Source organism: Neopelma chrysocephalum, unplaced genomic scaffold (assembly GCF_003984885.1).
Source record: "Neopelma chrysocephalum unplaced genomic scaffold, ASM398488v2 Primary Assembly neopelma1_59, whole genome shotgun sequence".
In the NCBI taxonomy this organism is placed as follows: domain Eukaryota; kingdom Metazoa; phylum Chordata; class Aves; order Passeriformes; family Pipridae; genus Neopelma; species Neopelma chrysocephalum.
In genome coordinates this window covers 19,409,079-19,429,487 of record NW_020897714.1, presented here as the reverse complement: position 1 = coordinate 19,429,487, position 20,409 = coordinate 19,409,079, and the positions used below count along the sequence as shown (strand labels likewise).

Sequence of the window (20,409 nt, the reverse complement as noted above, 5' to 3'; positions counted from 1 at the left end):
GTTCACCATAAAGCAGGATCTTAGGGAGGCGGTGGTCCTTCATCCTTGAGACGTGCCCTGCCCATCGCAGCTGTGTTCTCAGCAACATGGCCCCAGTACTTGTGATATAGAGGCATAGGTGAGAAACATAAATACAGGTTCAAAATAGAAATTAGAATTTAATTTGGCAGTGAGAAGGGAACATACAGGGTAGGTCTTCCCTAGTACTTCACGGCAGAAAATGAAAGGAAGCTGGAATTGTGACTGCCAGTTACCTACATAACCAGATACCTTTGGATTTACTGTAAGGGTGGTGAGGCACTGGCAAAGGTTGCCCAGAGAAGCTGTGGATGCTCCATCCCTGAAAGTGTTCAAGGACAGGGTGGATGAAGCTCTGAGTATCCTGGTCCAGTGGAAGGTGTCCCTGTCCATGGCAGAGGGGTTGGAACTAGATGATCTTGAAGGTCCTTTCCAACCCAAACCATTGCGTGATTCTATGGTCAAACAATCCAGTGATTCATATTGAGCCATGAAAAAAGTGACCAACATATGGAAAGGATATTTACTGTCTGAACAACAGGGTTTTAAATTCTCCCACCAAAATGAAGCAGAATAAAAATAGCAAAGGTAACTACATATATCAAAAGCTTTTGAAGAACATCAGAGGCTGTATCATCAGCCAAAGTGGCTGAGAAAGGAAAGGTAAATGAAGGAAAGCGGTCAGTATCAACCCTAAAGAGAGTTTTTAAAGGAGGAAAAGTAGGAGATCTTAGCTGGAAAAGCAAATACAAAAGGCAGAATGAACTGACAGCAAATAGTAATATTGGAAATAAAAGATAATGACTGCAAGCATGAAATGCAGACATAAAAAAGCTGCTGCAAAGTCATTTTTGAAGAGCATATGGTACTGGACATTTTAATTTTTTTTATTCTTTTCTGACTCTCACACTTGCATATGTGCTCTGGTCTTCCCAATGCTCAGATTTGAGGCTAAGGTTAGGCTAGACTGCCTTCTTAAGGTTTGGCTTTTTTTTTCTATATAAATTTGAGAACTTGGTCCCACTCATGTTTAATTGGTATCAAAACTTTCTTCATGGCTTCAGCAGTAAAGCATCAGTTCAGAACAAAGATTGGTGCAGGTTTACACCATCCTTCCCCTTCACAAAAAGTGTATCCCACCTCTTTAGAAAACTCTGTATTTCCCTAATGGTCAGATTTGCAGACGTGCCATAGTTGAGGCAAGTCAGATTTTAAATGTCTGTTTTCCTCAGCTTGATTACTTTGAAAATAGGTGCAACAGGTTTTTGTTGGCAGGAAGTTACCCAGGAAAGGGGACACACCTCAGAGAGAAACAAGTATGACCAAAAAAGCTATCACACTGATGTTATACATCTGTTACTTTCTACAATTTCACATGATGTTTATGTGGATCCTTCTGATCAACTTCACTCACATTTTCCATCAGCGTTTGCAAGCCAGCATCCTTTGGAAGAACACACCTGTATTGGCCACTGAATTCTGAAAAAACATCTCAACAGCACAGAGATTTACCAGTTTGATGGGAGTAAATTAATGGTACTGTAATATTTCTAGAGGGAAACAAATCTATTAAACAGTGAGCATCCAGAGATACCTCTTCAATTTGCAGCCTTAACTACACACCAGACAAATGGCCACTTTGCTGAACTACAGTGTTTTCCCCTACACTGATCTAATACAAGACCAGTTTGGTCTTAAGTGTGTTGCAAACAAACTTTGCTTAAGTTTGTTGGCAAATAGCAACCCCTGGGAGAAGCCTGCCCTTCTGCGATCAACAATAAATGCAGGGAGATTTGATTTCTATATCTGACAAACAGATAAAGTGGCTAAATTGATTTTGGTGAGTAATTTCCAATGCTTTGCAGGGCAGAAAAAAATCTTTTCCAAAACTAGTTACTTACTGACAAGCTTGAGAGAGTGAAACAAGAAGAGTGACAGAGATGAAAAGGTGTTTACTTCATCAGAGAAGTCACATTGCTAAATGCTAACCACAGTGGCCTTAGACAGAAACCGCACATGTACAGATCTGGAGAATGTCACAATCTGGTATTGCTAAGAAGCGTCAGCTCTGCTTTTGCAAAAGCTTGAAGCATTAGTCGATTCAGTGCACATTCATAATTAGAATTCTAAGAAAGCAGCTCTGGAGTGGCTTTATTATGTAAACCCATACAAAGCAGCAGCTATAAATGCAGATGAGAACTTGGAGGGTTTTCAGGTATTGTAGCAAAAGGAAATGGCTCTTTGGAGGTGGGTCTGTAGAAGAAAGCCACGTATGTCTGTGGACTTCATGCCTCCAAGCAACCTGAAATTTGTCTGCAATTTAAGCACCATCTATTAGCACATAACTTCCTTTTCCCTTTAAACCAGTTCCTTATTGTCCTGCCGTTCTGCTCTGGTAACAAATGCCATATCCAAATTGTGAGAGGGTGAAAGGTGGAAAACCATCTTAAGAGATGTGGAAGGAATAAAAGCAAGTGATGTTTCCCCTGGTGGGGGCTGGTGGTCAGAGAAGCAGTAGGGAAACATGGCCCAGTAAGCTGTCTCAGAAGCAGCCAGGAGCAGATTTTAGGAGGAGAATAGCCCCTTTTCTTACACAATGATGTCACCCTCAGCAGGACTACCCACCTTCTGGCATGGCTGTGGAAAACATATGGCTTAATAGTCTCACTTTCATATGTCAGGGTGTGATTCCATCCTGCCTTCTTCATCAGCAAAGCTGGTTTAAGGTGTTGTCTATTCTCCCACTAACCACTTGTTTTTAGTGCTGTGTCACAACTTACCACTGCTCCAGTGGTGCTGATGAAGATGTTTAGAAAGTCATATTGTGTACTGGATCACTGAAGAACAGTTAAAAAAGAAGGTCAAGAAAAAAGATCAGTTCACTGATCTAGTTTATAGGCCCACAGAGAGATACATCACCACAACTGAAGGGATTAAACTCAGGCACTGTGACGGGAGTCTTTTAAATTGACTTTGCTGATGGAGAAAATTTAAGAGGGAAATATATATGCACCCCAAGACTGGGGAGGAAGGGAGGAGCTGTACCTGGCATACTCTACCATTTAAAACAGTTATTCTATTTTTCACCTCTCCCCAACCCTCCACCCACACAGCCCCATGTGAACAACCTGCTGAACTCCTGCTCACTCTTTGTGGTTCTTGCTTCAGCTTCAGTAAAAGAGGAACATGTTTTTACTTTCTTAACACATTAATGACAAGATCTGCAGCTGAAAAACAAAGCATTAACATACAGCATCTCTGGTCGTTTGGGATACCATTAGAGGCACATATCTCTAACTCTTTGGTTAAGTAGTGCAGTAAGTATATCTATCACATGCCAGAGTCCCTCCTTTCAATAAAATGGGAGTGACACCATCTTGTAGAAGGGACCTTTATTGGGGAAGCAGGTTATCAAACAGCTGTGCTCTGACTGAAGTCATGGAAGTATCCTCAAAAACAAACCTAAATGAAAACTTCTGTCCTAGGCAGGAGAAAACTCTTCTTGGAGCTTGTGAGTTCATCCAGTCCCTGAGATGAGATTACAACTCTATGTGGCATGGTTACAGACACCACATTCCTGATCTGACATACTAATAATAATGGCCCAGAGCTCTTTACCTCCAAGAGGTACCTCTGACATTTACATAGAAGCACAATGCTAAGCAACAGACATTTTTCAGTTCATTATATCCCCTTCCAAACCTTGTTTCCTCTATCCCTATTCTCTTGCTGCTCACTATGTTCTGTTCAGCTTTAAATTCAGAAAAGCTGGCATCCAACACCATTATACAAAATGGCCAACAGGAATACAAGCCATCCCTCAAAAGTATCTTTGTCTCAAAACTGAGATTTGGAATGTGAGTTTCCTGCCTTGGGCCTACCCAGACTTCTATAATGTGCTGGCAGAAAACATCCTGTTACCTTCCTTTGAGAAGTATGATAACTTTTTTTTTCCCCTGCAGAAAACAATCGTTTTCACATAATTTGTTACACCTTAGGTTCTTCAGCAAGTACAATGCCTGCAATTTTAGGCTTGTCTGCCCTGGCCTCACAGCTCCCTAGTTCAACAATTGCTAAGGAGCTTTTATTAACATCTCAAATACCTCCTTTTCCTTCTCCCTTTCTCAGAGGGGGTAAGAAATGCTTCAGATTCCTGAGTTTAGAAGAGCTTGGGGGCATTCTTCTTAGCAGAGGATAAGCTGAAAGGAGAACAGCATCCCTCCCCAGAGCCTCTGTCACCCTGCACCTGTCAGGCTTATGACTTGCCAGGTTTGGGTGAGGTACTGATAAGGGAAACATACTTTAAAGAGACTGACAAATCCATCTAAATGCTGTTTAATTCATCTTGATAAGGAAGGGTTGTGGAGAGCTTTATGCCACCTTTACTTCTCTTTTCCCTCTGTAGGTCTCAGGCTGGGCCATGTTTTCACAAAACCAAGATTTCAGTAGCAGAATGACTGTACTATTTGAAAAACAGGACTAAGTTCAGAGAATACATAAAAGTGATAGCATTTAACTACTTCACATTTTTTATTAATTGTTTTAATTGCTTTTCAGCATCAGCCACCTTTAACAGACACCCAAACAAAAGGCATCTAAATGGATGTTCACTTCCCTCTTCCTCTCCCAGTAGGAATTTAGTCTCCCATGTTTTCCCTCCTCCTAGCAAAAAACCATGAGAGCCCCCCTACATTCAGCTTGCTGCCTTTCCTGAGGTTACTGTGTGAGCTTTTTCTCCACTAATGGTGCCTCTCAGCTTACCCCATGTTCGCTGTTTGTTTTTGGGCTCAGCCTGCAATAGTAATCAAGGCCAAATATTTGCTCAAATGAAGTGCCTCTGTGGTTCTCATTCCAGGAAGCTGGCTGAGGACAAAGTGAAACTAGCTTGAAATACTCTAGTATGCCCAAGAGATGCTAGGAGCAAGGGATTTTTCCAGTGCTGTAGAAAGTCATCCAGATTCTCATTGTAGCTTTGTTGTGGGAACTGCAGGGGAACTAACTCATTTATAGCCTGCCCCAGTGAAAGACACCACTTTTGTCTGCCAGAAACCAAAGTCAGTCCAGTCAAAGCCAAACTTTAGGACTGTTCTGTTGGGCCACAACCAGAAAGAAGACCCAGTGTGAAGTCACACAAGCATTCATTCTCCCTGTTCTGCAAGGCTGAAGCCCACATTTTTCTGATAAGAGGAGGCTATATCCTTTGTGCTTGCAAGTCAGTGGCAGGTCTTATAAACACACCCACAGATTCTCAGCCTAACATATTGCAAGCTCTGTGCATCTGGAGCCAGTGCATGCTTTGCTCAACAACCCCCCTTTCATTTCTGCCAAGATTCCCTCCCACATTTGGGACTTTTTTCCTGCTCCCTTGAGAGCCTCCTCAATTCTCCCAGCTCCTCCAGCCTCCCACTGTCAGAGTGGACTGTTCTGGACAGCTTTCCTGGTCTGCTCTGCCTTTGGGAACATATGGACCACTGCAGGAAGCTGAGCACAAAGATCTGTGCATTACCCTTATTTTCAGCCCTGTGTTTGAGTCAGGGGGATGGACCAGAAGACTGAACTGAGAGTGCTGACATAGAAAGCAGAGAATCTCCAAAACCTACTGGGGCATTAGCTTTGTAGGATGTGAGAAATTACCAACAGAGATACATGACGTGCCATCACTGTGGGAAGCCATCTTTTAGATGAGATGCAGACAAGCTCCATCTAACACAGTCACCTTCTTTCCCATTTATCAGACCATCGTTTCCTGGGAATATTCTGGAACAAGGAAAGCAATTCACTGGGCATCCTGTGTGTTTTCATAACACACCACCAATTCCCGTCAAAAATCAATAGCTCACTGAGGAGTAGCAGACTACTGAGCTGCCCAGGCTAGCACCTGCTCTGCAATATTTCTCAGCTACCAAAAGACAGGAAAGCATTAGAGGAATCAAACCCACAGCACAGAGGTGCTCAGGGACTTAAGGACTCCTGAAATTCCTCCATGTGAGGTAGCAACTTGTTTTAGTCCAGGGTGTAAGGAGTTCCTGCACGCGGTGCTGCCTTCTTGGACTGGTTCAAGGACAAAAAAAAGAAGTTAAAAGATTTTCCATGGAATAGAATATTTGGACTTTGAGTTACAAACACAAGCATGACACAGATCATAAAACATGAAATAAGGTAGCTCTGCTCTCTTCTACACAGTGGGGCAAAGCATTTAACCTGTTGTAAATCCTGTCCACTCCCTCCTTGTCTTTTCTGTTTATACATGGAATTAAAGCATCCTTAAGCCTCTTACTACTCTACCACTCTCCTGATTACAGCCGCATCTAACACTGAACTTGAAGCACACACCTATACGTAAGTTTGCGGCTAATTGCGAGAGAGTGCAGAGGCCTATAATTCTTTGACTCTTTATAGAGGAATGTACATGTATAAAAGCCTTTTGAATTTTCATAAGCCACCCCTTAGATGTGGGATAGCAAAATACAAAAAGATGAAAACAAGATGCTCACCCGATGATTCAGCTTTCCTGCAAAGTTTCTCCTACCAGCCATCATAACCCCAAAAATAATCATCCCAGCCCCTTTTCTCCTGTGGGCTACAAACACATCAGCAATGAGGATAATAATTTAAGTTTTTTTGTTCCTACTAGGAAGTCATGAGAAAAAACTTTGCATTACATGGAAAAAAAAGAGTCATATGCAGAAAAGGAAGGTATGCATATGTTTCGTTTTGTTGGCTTTCGGTTTTTGGAGATTTTTTTTTTGGTTGTTGTTGTTGTTGTTTAAGGAATGCTAAATCTTTGCTAGGGGACATACCAGCTGTCTCCAAGCTCTTTTTATGATGATCTCTCTTGTACCTTAATTGAGAAAGCAGGGCGTGGAAGTTTCAACAAAGGCTGCCCTTTGTAGTGTGTTAATTAGGCACAGGAGTTAACAAAACCCCTCAGTTATAAACAATTACCTTTCCCCAGGCTTACCTTCATTTTCATGCTATTGCATTTTTACTAATTTTCTGTTAGATTTCCAAAGTGGACAAGACTAATTTCTAAAATTAGTCTCATAATTAGCAAAGAAAAAAAAAACAAGCAGGAAAATATGTAAAGCAGGAGGAAAAAAAAAAGGTATAATTAGAAACACTTAAAGATGCCTTTTTTTGTGCTTCTTCAGGATATAGGAGACCAAGGTCTTTTAAGTTCACTGTAAAGTCCCCTTTGAAACTAAAAATCTAGATTATGGTCCCTTGGAATTGACTCCTGGGTGTAAATGCCTGGGGATGGGAAAGAATGTGGTTAGGGTTTGTGTGCCCTGAAATGATTGCTACCCTCACCCTCACAGGAGGAGAAAACAGAGGAAAGCAAGAGGCTGTAATTCCTCCAGACCCTCCCCATCCATTTCATTTGCAAAACAAAGTTTGCTTTAAAACGATGGCCCTGCTGGGCCCATAGGACATCTTGCCTGCTGGTATCCTGGCTGGCTGCTCAGCATGTGCTCAGACTCTGAGACACACAACAGCTGGGAAGGGAGCGGCCTCTGCCCTCCTCCCTGCCAACGTTTGGTCCTGATGGCAGTGACCTCACCTCTTGGCACTGAGCTGTCCCTGGCACTGGCTTCCCTCCTCCTCCCTCTGCCTCCTGGCAAAGGAAAGGAGGAAACCCAGGGGCCTGGGGCAGCCCTTCTGCCTCAAAAAGAGGCAATCCCCATGATGGAAAACTGTACTGTAAGGATAACTGCCATCTTAATGCTAAACATTTTCCACCCTGCACTGCCTTTCACACTGCTGCTCTCTAACCTTGTTTTCCATTGAATTTCTGGAGAAAGGTCAAGCAAGGCCCTTGAACTCATGGTATTGGGAGAAGCACATTATGATTCAGTCTCCGGTCAGCGTCACACTTCTCTTGTCACCTGTGATTGTGCTGTTTGCCCAAGACCTTTACAATGTAGATGGCCTCAGATATTCAAGCATAAGTTGCCTTTGTGTCCAAGGAGCTGCCCAGAAAGCAGGGGAGCAACATCTCTGCAGTACTGGGGAGATAGTAGTTCAAGCTACATTCCCAATGGGGGCTGTGTCTCCCAGCCGGCCAGCACACCTGGAAAAGACTGTCTAGGGGAAAACTCATAATTCTTAGTGGCAGCTTCCCAAGCATAGCATTCTTATTGGGAAATTGCCTCTTCTCTCTGGAAGAGACTGTGGATAGCCTAGTAAAGATAGGCATTCCCCCCTTACTACTGCACGTCAAACCACAGTCCTCCTTTCTCACTGTGTCACAGTAGCACAGACTGATTCTGAAGCCAAGATCAGCTCCTGCTACTTTCCCCAAAGAGTTTTCAAGCTCCAACAGACCAGATAAACTCATTGTGAGAGAGCAATCAGAGATGAAGAAAGGCTGAGACTGCTCTCGATGCCTGCAGCAGGTCCCAGGCAGGAGACAGGTACAGGTACTACTGTGGCTGACCAGGCAAGTCAGGAAACTGAGGACCTCATGGCAGCACAGAGCTACTGCACGCAAGATGGAAAATTTTTAAACTGCTGTAGATGGGGCCCACAGGAAACTTTTGGGAAGCGTGTGCTGGGTCTAAGACAGGAACCAAGAGAGTCAGTGTTTGAAACATGCATTGACAATGAATTGCTTCATTACTTAGAGAAAAATTTAGAAGGGGGAAGGAGCAAAACTCAAACACATCAGGAAACAGGCAAATAATTGTCTGACGGATACACCACGTCTCCTGATTGCTGGTCTTGGACTTTGCTGCTGCTCAACCCACTCATCATGATAAGCTTCTCCTTCCAGGACACAGGAAGGTCTGCCCTACATTTAGGTACAGATCTCACACCCTGGAAAAGAAGCAAACAGAAACATCTTGCATAGGGCTGCTTGCTGTCTCTTCTAGTGTCTCATTTTGCCCTGCTTTACTGTTTTGCTTTCTCCTCCAACACCTTCCCTTGTCCATACACTTTCAATTGAAGAAGGAAAGTGCCACCCTTCAAACTGAAGAAAGTTTTGGCCCATGAGCTGCTGAAGAAAGACACAGATGTGTGGACTGCAGCCCTTCTCCTGCAGCACTTTGTAAAGCAAGTGAACAGTCCCAGGCAGGAGGAGGCTTTCTGCATTTTGAACAGGCCAAGGTGAGGAGTCGTGCAGGGCAGAGCACCCTGAGAAATTGGACCTTGTGACCTGGACTTGCACATCCATGAGCAGAGACATGGGAAATGCTGCCTTTCTGGAGCGAGAGTGGGGAGGGGAGTGCTGGAAGCTGCAGACAGGAAGAGCCTGACTTGGGAAAAGCGAAGCAGGTAACAATCATACAACTATTTATGGCTCTTTTTCCTTGCGACAACCGCAGCCTTATAAGGGCAAGAGCGCTTTACTCGGGGCAGAGCTGCGGAGGTGGAGCCTCCAGGGGCACTCCTGATGCTTGCTCCCAGGCTATCTGCCTGCACAAGCCGCTGACCTCCTTCCCGGGAAAAACCCTGGGAACCCTCGCTGAATCCAGCTGTTCAAATTTCAAATTACAAAACGCCTCGGCTCCCCTCCCCTTCTCCCCATACCTCCTACTAGCTGGAGCTGTGGTGAAGCAGAAATGTCTGCATTTGTAATGTTGTGGGTATCTGGGAGCAGTGGGTTGGAGAGCCCCCCGCAGCTGACATGGGAAACCTATTCCCATCTGGTTGTGATAGTACTGAGAACTGGAAGAAAAAAGAAAGGAAAAACAAACAACCCTCCCCTCGACCCCTCCCAGTGTTGCTTGTCGGCCACTAGCGAGTGTGTGAAAGGCTGCAGCTGGCAAATCTGGTGCACAAACTCTGTTGCAGATCCTTCTGCCTATGGTTGTGGTTCGGAGCCCCCCCTAACTCTGGCTGAGCTTCCAGTGTGTGTGTATTGGGTTCTTACACATTTCAACCCTGTGCAGTCCACCCAGCTGAACTATGCTGGAAATGGGTTGCAAATAAAACTAAACATAAACATGCTAAAAATGTCGCTGTCATCAGATAAGGTTGCTATGTACATAAAATTCCTGACACGAGTTCATTAGACCAAGGACATGAAAAGTTAAGCCACATGCATATGTTGGCTGGGATGGGGAGGAGGGTATGGTGAGCAGGGATTCAGCCTGAAGCTATATTTTTTTTGGCCTTCTAACAACCCATAGCCATCACCCTATGTGTGTGACTCAATTTCTTGCAATAGGAAGGGAAAAAGGAAAAAAAATAACAAATGTTACAGCACCCACTTCCTTCTGTGAACACAGGTGTGATTTGGGAGGGAGCAGGAGGCAGGGTCAGCCATGTCACTTGCGAGGTGTGGAAGGTTGGCTTTCCAGAGGACAAAGCACATGCTGACGAAGTCTTTACTCAGCAGTCTTTACCAAAAGCAGTCATTGTTAGCACTGCAGGAGGCACTTATCTCTGCATTATAAGAGAGGAAACAGGCACCAAGAGCTTCCTTTATGATAAACTTCTTGTAGTTGTGGCTATGTTCAACTTGCAGAAACATGGGATTGCCTGGGCTAGGTGCTCCCACATGGACTTACCAGTCCTTGGACACTCAGGTTTGCAGAAGTGCCTGAATGCAATGACCTTCCCTACCACATACTGAGTTGTTATAATTCTCAAGCCACATATTTTAAGAGAGGGGTAGGAGCTGTGAGAGGGATTTCAGGTGATCCCCCCCTCTCCCGAGCTTACCACAACAGCTACCCTTTGGCTGCTTCCAGGCTGGCTGTGGCTCAAGAAGGAGAAGCTGTGCACCCTTCACCCCAGGATGAGCAATGTGGGTTAGATTAACCTGCAAAGGTGGAACATCATGTCCTCCTCAGCCTCACAAAGGTCAGGGTTGGGGCTTCACGGCTATGTGAAATCAGCACAAGTCAGAGCAGCCTCTGAAGGAGGGCTGTTCTCCTTCCTCCTCTGATATTCATACTACCACTGCTAGTCTCGTATTACAGCCAGCTGATCCAGCTGGAAACAACCTTGAAACTAAAGAAAGGCAGATGTTTCCAGTTTGATAATTTCTTTGATCCATTTGACTACCTGGTTGCTACACAGGTGCTGAAAATATACAGTCGTGGGAAGCCAGACACAAGCTGCTCAGAAACTATGAGGGAATTGAAGCTCAGGAGAGGCCAGAAAGCCTTCTTTCCAGAAATATCACGAATGAGTTGAATTCAGATGTGTGGCTGGTCACAGGGGTTCTTTTAGCATCCCACGGGCAAGTGCTTGCAATCAGTATCTGAATTAAGGGATAAATTAAGAGATGTCTATTACCAAAAAAGTAGAATTACCAAAATCACAGCATCATTTAGCATAGGCAGTAATTTTGAGGTCTCCATATCAACATCCTGCTTGGAGCAGGGCCAGCATTAATGTTGGATCAAGGTGCTCAGGGCTAAATCTCTGAGGATGACAAATCCACCATCTCTGTTCTTGCCTCTTGTCCTTTCACTGAGCACCTCTGGCAATCTGGCTTTATCTTTCAAATAACCCCCATTTGGGTAGTAGAAGCCAGCAGTTACATAGTCCCCCTCACAAGCCTGCGTTCCCCTTTCCAAATCAACCCAGCTCCCTCAGCCCCTGCTCATGTGTCAGGTGGTCCAGCCCCCTTAGTCAGCTTCATGCTCCTCCCCAGAGTTGCTGCAGTTTGTTAGTGTCCCTCTTGCAAATGTAAAGGATCATCCTGAAGGTGGTCCATCTCACCTTCTGGAGGAGAGCAGGTGTCTCTGTCTACTTGTAGAAATTCGAGTCTTTGCGAGTGTGTTTGTTGGGGTGTGCATGCACAGAACCAGCATCTGTCAGTGCGTGTGCACAGTGCCACACAGGGAGGCTGTGCATCCGCCTCTTGGGTAAATAGTGATTCAGAAGTTTAGGGCATAAAAATGGGTGCAAATTCACTCAAGTCCCTGGAGCTGTGGTTCCTGTGAGCAGAGCTGTACTGCAGGCATGCTCTGTGAGTGCCATCTGTATTGATTTCCAGGGACGTCTGTGCACTGTCCTTCTCTTTCAGCAGCTCTGCACCTTAGCAGGCACAGATTCTCCTTCCCGTTGTGATTGGCAAAAATGTTTACAATCAGGTGTAAATCTGGTCAGGTAGCTTCTTGATTACTCACTTCTCAGCTATTACTCTGCTTCAGTAACCCTGAAGCTCAGGAGACAGGGTGTACCAGGCAGTAGCTAGGACTGGAAGACAACAGAAATCACGTTCTGCTCTGGTGAAGTTGCTGGAGGGCAGCGCATCACTGCTGTGATGTCATGAGCATGAGGCATGGCCTTCAGAGCATAAAAAAGAATACCCTTTACTCAGTGGGCCAACAGGTGATTTCAAAGGATGCAAGTAAAAAGGGAGACCTCAAAACTTTTGCCTGCTTGCTGTCCTGAGGATATGGTGGGTAAAATGATGTGTAACTGTGAATCAGCGGTGCCTTTTGCAATATCAGGATTGTGGCATGATGAGCAATCCCTCTGAAGTCTTTGTAAGCCTTGTTCCTGTGGTGCAGATGGACTGGGCAAGGTAGAGCCAACATTGGACCAGTGGCTGCCCCAAGCTACAGAGGCAGCAGCAGGAGAAAGCCCCAAGGTGCTGGTTCTCAGTTGGCCACATCCACTCCTCATTTTACTGCAAGAACTGCCATCAAGCCTCTGTCATAAGGAGTTTTGTTGCTGCAGCCCAGGACGCTTGGATGCCTGACACATAAGGATAAGGGGTGTTGGGTAAAGACCCAGTTTTACTCAGTTGGTGTTAAGCTCAAGGCTAGAGCTGTGGTCTTACAAAGAAGAGGAAGCAAAGCAATGTAATCTGCTATAGGGAACAGAGATGTAGATCTGGGTTAACATAGAGAGAGGTGCTCAAAGGTCTGACCCAGATCACAGTCAGGCAGTTTACTCCCCAGCTATAGAAAATTATTACAGAAATGAAATAAAACAAGGTTTTACTACAAGCCAAGGACAAGAATCACCAGCTGCTCATGTCACCCAGATCCTTTATTCTGAAACAAACAACTTAGGGACTGCCTTATGCGGCACAAGGAAAAGGCATTCAGGACAGGTTTGAAAGACAGAGTTTGTTCCAGCAGTCAACATCTCCTTTTGAGTCCCTTTCATAAATCCCAAAAGCAAGGCAGAGAGGTAAAATACAAACTCAGCCGATCTTCCCATCGGTTCCACCTCTGGACCTACTGGTCCCAGCTGGGATCCTATGGGATGTGTTGGGACAAGAAGTGGTGTGTGCACCAACACTGCTACTAGATATAGGTTGAAGGGCCCAAAATACATGTGCAGCCACCATAAGCCATGGGACCTTGTCCGCTGCCCAGGGCAGGGTGGCCAGTCTCATTTAGCTCGGCAGCCTGGCATACCTCACCAGGCTTATTTGGTCGTGTGCCCTTCTCCCTCCTCAGCCGTACCCCCAGGGCCAGGTTTTCCTGCTTCACCCCAACCACTTATTTTTCTTATTTTAAAACAAACAGAGTTGCGTGTGTTTTGATTTCTAGAAAAAGGTTAGAGGGAGGTCAGAGCTGACATCTGGGCTGGAGATAACATTCCCATCTAATTAGCAAACCCTGGATAATGAGGGCCTTCCTGTCCCATCCCCTTACTCTGGTGTGGGAGAGGGGAGACCCAGTGGAGGCTGGGGCAGAAATGAGGCAGGAGAATACCCTGTAAGGCAGCATTCCATTTTCTAGTGTCCCCAGCCCAAGCTCATGGGCTGCTGATAGGTGCCTGTGGGTGACCGCTGGAGGCTGCCCCTCCTTCATCTTTGCGTGAGGACACCATCTGCAGGCACCCAGCCTCTGCAGGCTCTTTTTCCAAGGCACTGGCCATGTCTTTCCAAAATGCCGATGGTGCTGCCAGTCCCCTCCAAACCTATTACCCGGGGAGAGCTCATTTGACCTTTCTGCAAAGCAGGGATTATGGATTTAAACACCCTGATGCTACAGGTCCTACCCGTGCTGCTGTGTGAGTGGCAAGAGAAGACACCAGCAGATATGATGTTGGTGGGAGACACAGATGAGATACACAGTGAGCTTCACAGAGCACAGCTGGGCTATCTGCTGCCCTCCCCTCAGCCTAGGGAGCTGTACATTGGCAGTTCTGTCCCTGCTCTCGGGAATCGGGTCATTTACCAGGACAGCACAGCCCGCCAGGCTGACATGATGCAGCTGGTTGTGTGCAGCAGTACTACAAAGAGGAAACAGCCACGGCTGGAGTCAGCTTTGGCTGGGATGCTGGGCTGGGGGGGCAAAGGGCCAGAAGTGCTGGGGAGACCCAGTTTGTGAGGGTTCCTGCAATTTCTAAACATATCCCCCTGCAGCAGGACACGGAGGTGCTGGAATAAAGCCTGACTCAGCTGGGAGAGTGGCTCCCTGACTGAATCACCTTGAGCTCTGTGCCTTCCCTGCAGCTCCCTTGCTGTGGGCTGACTCTGTGCTTGCAAAACCCCATGAGATCAGGGGTGCAGGCAAGCGAGGCGAGGGCTGAACTGCAGCCAGGCGCTCTCCAGGTGAGATTAAAACAGCAAGCACATCCGGTCCATGGAAAACCCCGGCTGACACCCCTCAGCAGAGCCAGTGACACACCAGGCTCTTGCCTTGTCAGCTCCATGGCAGGGGGATTTTCTGCCAGCAGCCTCAGATGCGTGTCCGCCCTCACCGGAAATGCCACAGCCTGCTGATTCCTTGGAGGGGACGTGACCATCATTCCTGACCTCAGAATAAAACCCCAGGGAGGGAAGGAAAAAAAGAAGGCAGGGAAACAAGGCTCGGCATGTAACACTGGCAGAGCTCAGCCATCATGACCCCGGCTGCAAGCTGGAGAAGATGAAGCTGGGAACCGTGCCCTTGGGTCAGTCATGTGCTGCTGGCCACCACGGGCTGGGCACAATGTCACAGGGAGGCAACAGCATTGCGGGAGAGCAGCAGAACAGGGAGATGACAGCAGCCTAAGGAGTTTGCTTGTGGACATGGCCACATGCTGCCAGCTTCCTTGCTGCAGGCTCCAGTGAGACCAGCAGTGACGGGTCCCTCATGTTCCCACATCCTTTCATCTCAAGGGTGCTGCCAGCTTCTGCCTTCTGTGCAATGCCAGACAGATTAAGAAAACCTTAAATGTGCTTCCTCCTGAGAGTTGTCAACAAACTGAGAACAGAACTTGAGCCCAAGGTCAGGGAAAGGGCTCAGACAGGAGCAAGGGGGTTGGTGTGCTGGGCAACTGCACAGTTTAGCATTAAAAATGCAGTGGCAGGCATGACAGCAACAACCTTTAATATTGTCTGAGCTCTATGAAAAGTTTCCATGCTTCTGCCAGGATCTTAGGGTGAAGCCTATGGGACCTGGCCCAGATGGGAAGTGGAAGGTGGATCTCCTCAGGTGGTAAGCTAAGCTGAAATAGCTAGGCTGAAGGATCAGCCCCTTGGGAGCAGACCTGGCGAGCAAGAAAGAAGAATGTGAGGGTTTTGTCTTGTAGCTTCCTGCCAAAAACTGGCATGGCTGTAAACACAAGTGCAGAACAATAAGGTCTCCTGTTCCAGCAGCTGCTAAAGCCGTCACCTGGGAAGCTTCCTGCAATCAGCCACTGGAAGGACAAAAAGGAGCTCCCACATGCTTTCCTGCAATTTGTCATATGTCTGATCTCTGCTCTGCTCAGTCTCTATCATCCTCCCTTCCCCCAGAGCCCTGTCTCACGCTCCAACAAGAGGATGTGGTTATGAAGGCCAACCTCTGGTGAGGAGGAGCAGTCTCATTGTTCAGCCTTGCTTCTCCAAGCAGCAAGAAGTGCTTTTCTTTATGACTTCTGAGTCACCCTATAGTTTCTCCACAGAAAGTATTCCCCCTGGGCTGGTTCTGCAGGCACTGGGTGAACTTCCCTGGTGCCTCAGAGAGTTCCATAGCACTTTGCAGATCCTCTCTGCCTGCCACGTGTTGCAGCTTCAGGGCTTACAGTGACCAGAGTTGGCACAATGCTGCCACCGGCTTCTTTTTCAGACCACTGCACCTTTCCAAGGCGTTAATCTCTGGGTCTGAACACTGCCATGCTGGATCTCTCCTCCTGGGTAAGTATTTTTAGAAAGTTTGAGCTCAGACCATGCAGTCACTCCTGAGCTATGCCAGGATGAAAAGAAAACAACCACTTCTGCCTGAACAATAGCAGCGTGGAACAAAAAGCCACTGTAAGAGGGGTTTTTCGCTATCACTCAAAACTAGCCAAGCTTTGAAAGACGAAACTCACTGTCAAAAAAAAAAAAAAAAGAAAGAAAAAGGTTCCTAGTGAACAAGCGAACAGAAAGGGCTTTGACAGTTTACTTAAAAAAGCCAGATTAAAGCAAAACGATGTTATATAAATACGTGGGCATGCTGGAGCTTGCATGCAGTACAACACTCCATCTTCCATCTCTGCCACTGCCCTGGCAAGACCCAGGGCTGGGTTTGTCACCTGCTGCTGCCTGTGGCACAGCCCCGCAGGTAAAGCCACCTGCAAGGAAAGGAGCCGTGCAGCCCATGCGCCTGCGGCTACGGGCCCTGCCGGGAAGTGTTATTGCCTCGTGATGGAGCCAGAAAGCAACCTCGGGGGATGCAGATCTTCTCCTTCCTGAGGCCATGAAGCTACGAGTGCAGAGCCAGCTGGAAAAAACACCCTCTCGCTGCCAGCTGTGTGAGACCGGCATGGAGGAGCGGGAGCCAAGCAGGTGACCGGAGGTCACCATCTCTGGAAAACACCGAAATCTCTGGTGCATTTTGTACCCTCTGGATGACTTAAAGTCAGTGTTTCTGAGGGCTCTCACTGAAAAATTTCCTGTTTTTCAGGAAATTGCTCAACCACTTGTCCACTCCTAGGAGAGATGGTGCTGGGGTGCCTTTAGCAGCAGAGGGATGAGGAGTCTGTAGTAGCTGAGAAGGGTACTGGGAGCTCAGCCTTCCCTTGGGTGGGAGAGCCAGCAGGCTGGCTCCTGTCCTCTTCTGTCAGCAGCTACAGCTGCTGGGGACATCTGTGAGATCCAGAAGCTCCTGGCACTCTCCACAACAGACAAGAGTATGTGAGTGGATAAAGATGTATATATATGTACAGGGACCTTGCTTCACAGAAGCTGCAGACCATGGAGAAAACCCGTCAATTTTAGTATATTTTTATTGTGACTATTTGGATTATGAGGGCCTAGGAAGTCAATGCAAGCAGATGGGAAGTTGGGTGCTGCCCTGTTGCCTGCAGCTGCCAGCTGTTCTTCACCCACACGACATGAGCAGCTTCAGTGTCTCACTCTAGCCTCTCCTTATAGGATCAGTTCCCTTCTCTCACTACCCATCAGGGACCCCTTGCCACCAGGAAGGCAACCACAGGGTTTCTCCTCCCTCCGTTCCCACTGGGCTGTGGGCTGACACATTTTCAAGCCCTCCCTGGAGGCCTCCATTTTCCACCCATTTGGCTCCTCTGGGTGTAAGAAATTAGGGGTTTCCCCTGCTGTTCCTGCCTCCATCCTTCCCTGGGTGGTAGAATGCACACTGAGGAAAAAAGCAACCAGGCACAGCTCAGCACAGCAGCCCCCTCTGACACCACATCCATCCTCTGGCTACCACTCTCCTGAGAGTTGGAATCTTTGGTTTTTGCCTGAAAAAGGTTTTAAGAGGAAAAGTGTTGCTGAAATTACAGAGCTGCAGAGGCAGAGAAACCACAAAGCTCACAAGTGCATCCCATGTCCTTGACAAGGGTGGCAGGACATGGCAGGACACCACCCATATGTGGTGATGGACTTTGGCCTTGGTTTTGACTGTAACTGGGTTAATTTTCTTCCTAGTAGCCAGTACAGTGCTGTGTGTTGGATTTGGTATGAGAATAATGTTGATAACACGCCAATGTTGTAGTTGCTGCTAAGTAGTACTTACTTTAAATCAATGACTTTTCAGTTTCCTGTACTCTGACAGCGAAGAGCTGCAAAAGACACCGGGAAGGAGCGTGGCCAGGACAGCTGATCCAAAATGGCCAAGGAGATATTCCATGTCATAGAACACCATGCCCAATATATAAACTGGGGAGTTACCTGGAAGGGGTCAATCTCTGCTCAGGGATGGGCTGGGCATCGGTCAATGTGTGGTGAGCAACTGGATTGTGCATCACTTGTTTCTCTGGGGTTTTCTTTCTCTTTTTGTTGTTTCCCTTTTCATTAGCAAGTATTGCTATATTATTCTTTTACTTTATTTCCCTGTTCTTATCTCAACCCACAGGTTTTACCTTTTTTAAATCCTGATTTTTCTCCCCATCCCACCAGGAGAGGGGTGAGCAAGCAGCTGCGTGGTACTTAGTTGTCAGCTGGGGTTAAACCACAACTTGAGCTTGGGTGTGTTGTAGGGGCAGGTAAGGAGGACGAGACTGTGTAATAGGTGATCTAGTTTGGTTTTAGTCTGGAAGTAAAGCCTATGGTAGTTTTTATCTTATCTTTTTATTGCCTAGGATATTGCAGCTGTTACTCTTTAACTCGCAGGAAACTCACAGCAAGCACTTGCCACCATGCAACAACACTGAACAACACTGAGCTTAACGTTGCTAACAGCCTTGCAGAGCTGGAGAATTTAATTGTTGATTCTGTCTGAATCCTATAATTACTTGGATGGGACAAACGAGGTGTGTGAGGGAAAGCTCAAAGTGATTAAAAAACTGTTAGGGTAAACAGCCTGGCTGGGCTGGTGAAAGGCCCTGCCTAGGGCTGGTCAGTGTCCTGTTGACATGGAGCTGGTCTTTGTTTTGTTCCTTGCATAGAAGGAATCATATTTGTTGATAAAGCAAAGGATTTACTGGCTGGGCTGTTGAGGTCAGATCTCACTGGAACAAAACTGTCCCCTTCAAAGGGCCACATATACACAACCCTTTCTGTGCTGCAAGCCAGGCAACCTGATTTTTTCATTCTCTACCAGCTCTTGAAGCTGGTCCAGGCATAGCACCTCTAGCAGAGAAGATAGCACAGCTCTCCCTCCCTCCTTGCAGATATTCGCTATGACCCAGAGCAGCTGAAGATTAACTTGGAGTTCAGCAGGCAGGCACAAATATCTTTGGGAAAGGAGCAGCTGTATTAGAGCTTGATTCAAGTGTAAAGCCTACAGAAACAAATGGAAAACCTACGCTTGCCTGGAATCAGGCATCTTGGACAAGACTCTGAGGACAGGGGCACTGTGCCTGACTTTGGGGGAATCCTGGTGTTAGGTTCAAAACATACATGGGGAGGAGAAGTGGGTTTAGCTGAGCTTTGCTCCCCTTGGGAAGGCACTGATCCCCATGTCCTCTTAAAATAGCAACAAGGAACATTAAGAGCTGAGAAAGCTGCTGTAAAATATAGACAGGCTTGGGCGGGAGAAAGCAAATGCTTAACAGATCAGAGTAGCATTGGATGTGCTTAACTCCAAAAGGGAAAACAAACTGCATCCTTGCTGGGCTGAGCTGAGAGGAAACATTTTCCCAGCTGACATAGAAAAACAGCTACTGCTGAGGAACTACCCATTGCTTCAGCTCTCTTCAGTCGGGAAAGACCAACATCACATCCAGGTGGCATGAAAATTGCTTTTAACCACTACATAAATACACTGCTTGTAGTGCTTTCCACTTGCACCTCCTCTGTTATTAACACTGCTGTGGGAATCCCTGAAGCCTCCCCTAGCCGTTGGCAAACAGGGAGCTGAATTAAGAACCTGGCACAGAAAACATCCTTGTGCTCTGAGTCCTGTCCTGTGGTGAAAACCTTGCAAAGCTCTCGGGGAATCTCAAGCTGTTCCCAAAACACTTTTCCTCCTGTCCACCTGTTACATTGTTCTGATGGATTCCCACAGGGCACCACATACATGGATCTTCAGCATTTATCTCAAAGAAACAGTTGTGGCTTTCATATAATGCACTCTGAAGTGTGCTGGCACTTTAATAGCTGAATACACTTTAGCTTTTCCTTAGAAGGAAGTGATAAAATAACTAATTTATACTGCCCCGTAATTACACAATGCAAAGTCACTGTGTTTTTTCCTGTTCTGTGGGATGGTAAGGCAAAAAAGTTGACTATTGTCGGGTATGTGACGCTGTTCCCCTACTTTTCCTGCTCATGCAGGAAAATGGAGAGCCTTTACTAGAAGTGTTTACCAAGCAGGAACACCGAAACTGCAGGGGAGATTGCCCACCTTGAAACACGAGGAGGACAGGAGCAGCATAGCTTCTGTGATCTCCAAAATAAAATGAAATGCCAGGTTTTATTGATCATAACTGACCAACAGTTCTTTACCAAATTACATCCAAGTGACATCACTCTAGCAGCATGCCAGGGGTGAGATCAGCCCAGCCTGGATGGGGAGGCACCCATCTCAGGGGACCAGCACCACCTCGTGCTGCTGCCCCAGGCGTGACAGAAGCAGGTGGGAGCAGTGACACCAGCAGCACTGCAATTGCAGCAGG

General features: G+C 46.6%; 1 long non-coding RNA gene across 2 annotated transcripts; it reads left to right on the top strand.

Moving 5' to 3' along the window:
* The first annotated feature begins 4,061 nt into the window (after window positions 1-4,061).
* On the top strand, window positions 4,062-15,578 carry LOC113966084. 2 transcript variants are annotated; one of them, XR_003533703.1, is made up of 4 exons: window positions 4,062-6,357; window positions 6,653-6,714; window positions 8,968-9,294; window positions 15,298-15,578. It is a non-coding gene; the product is annotated as an uncharacterized LOC113966084 (long non-coding RNA). The 2 variants fall into 2 exon arrangements; XR_003533702.1 differs by lacking the exon at window positions 15,298-15,578 and having other exon boundaries at window positions 8,968-11,587.
* The last annotated feature ends 4,831 nt before the right edge of the window (window positions 15,579-20,409 follow it).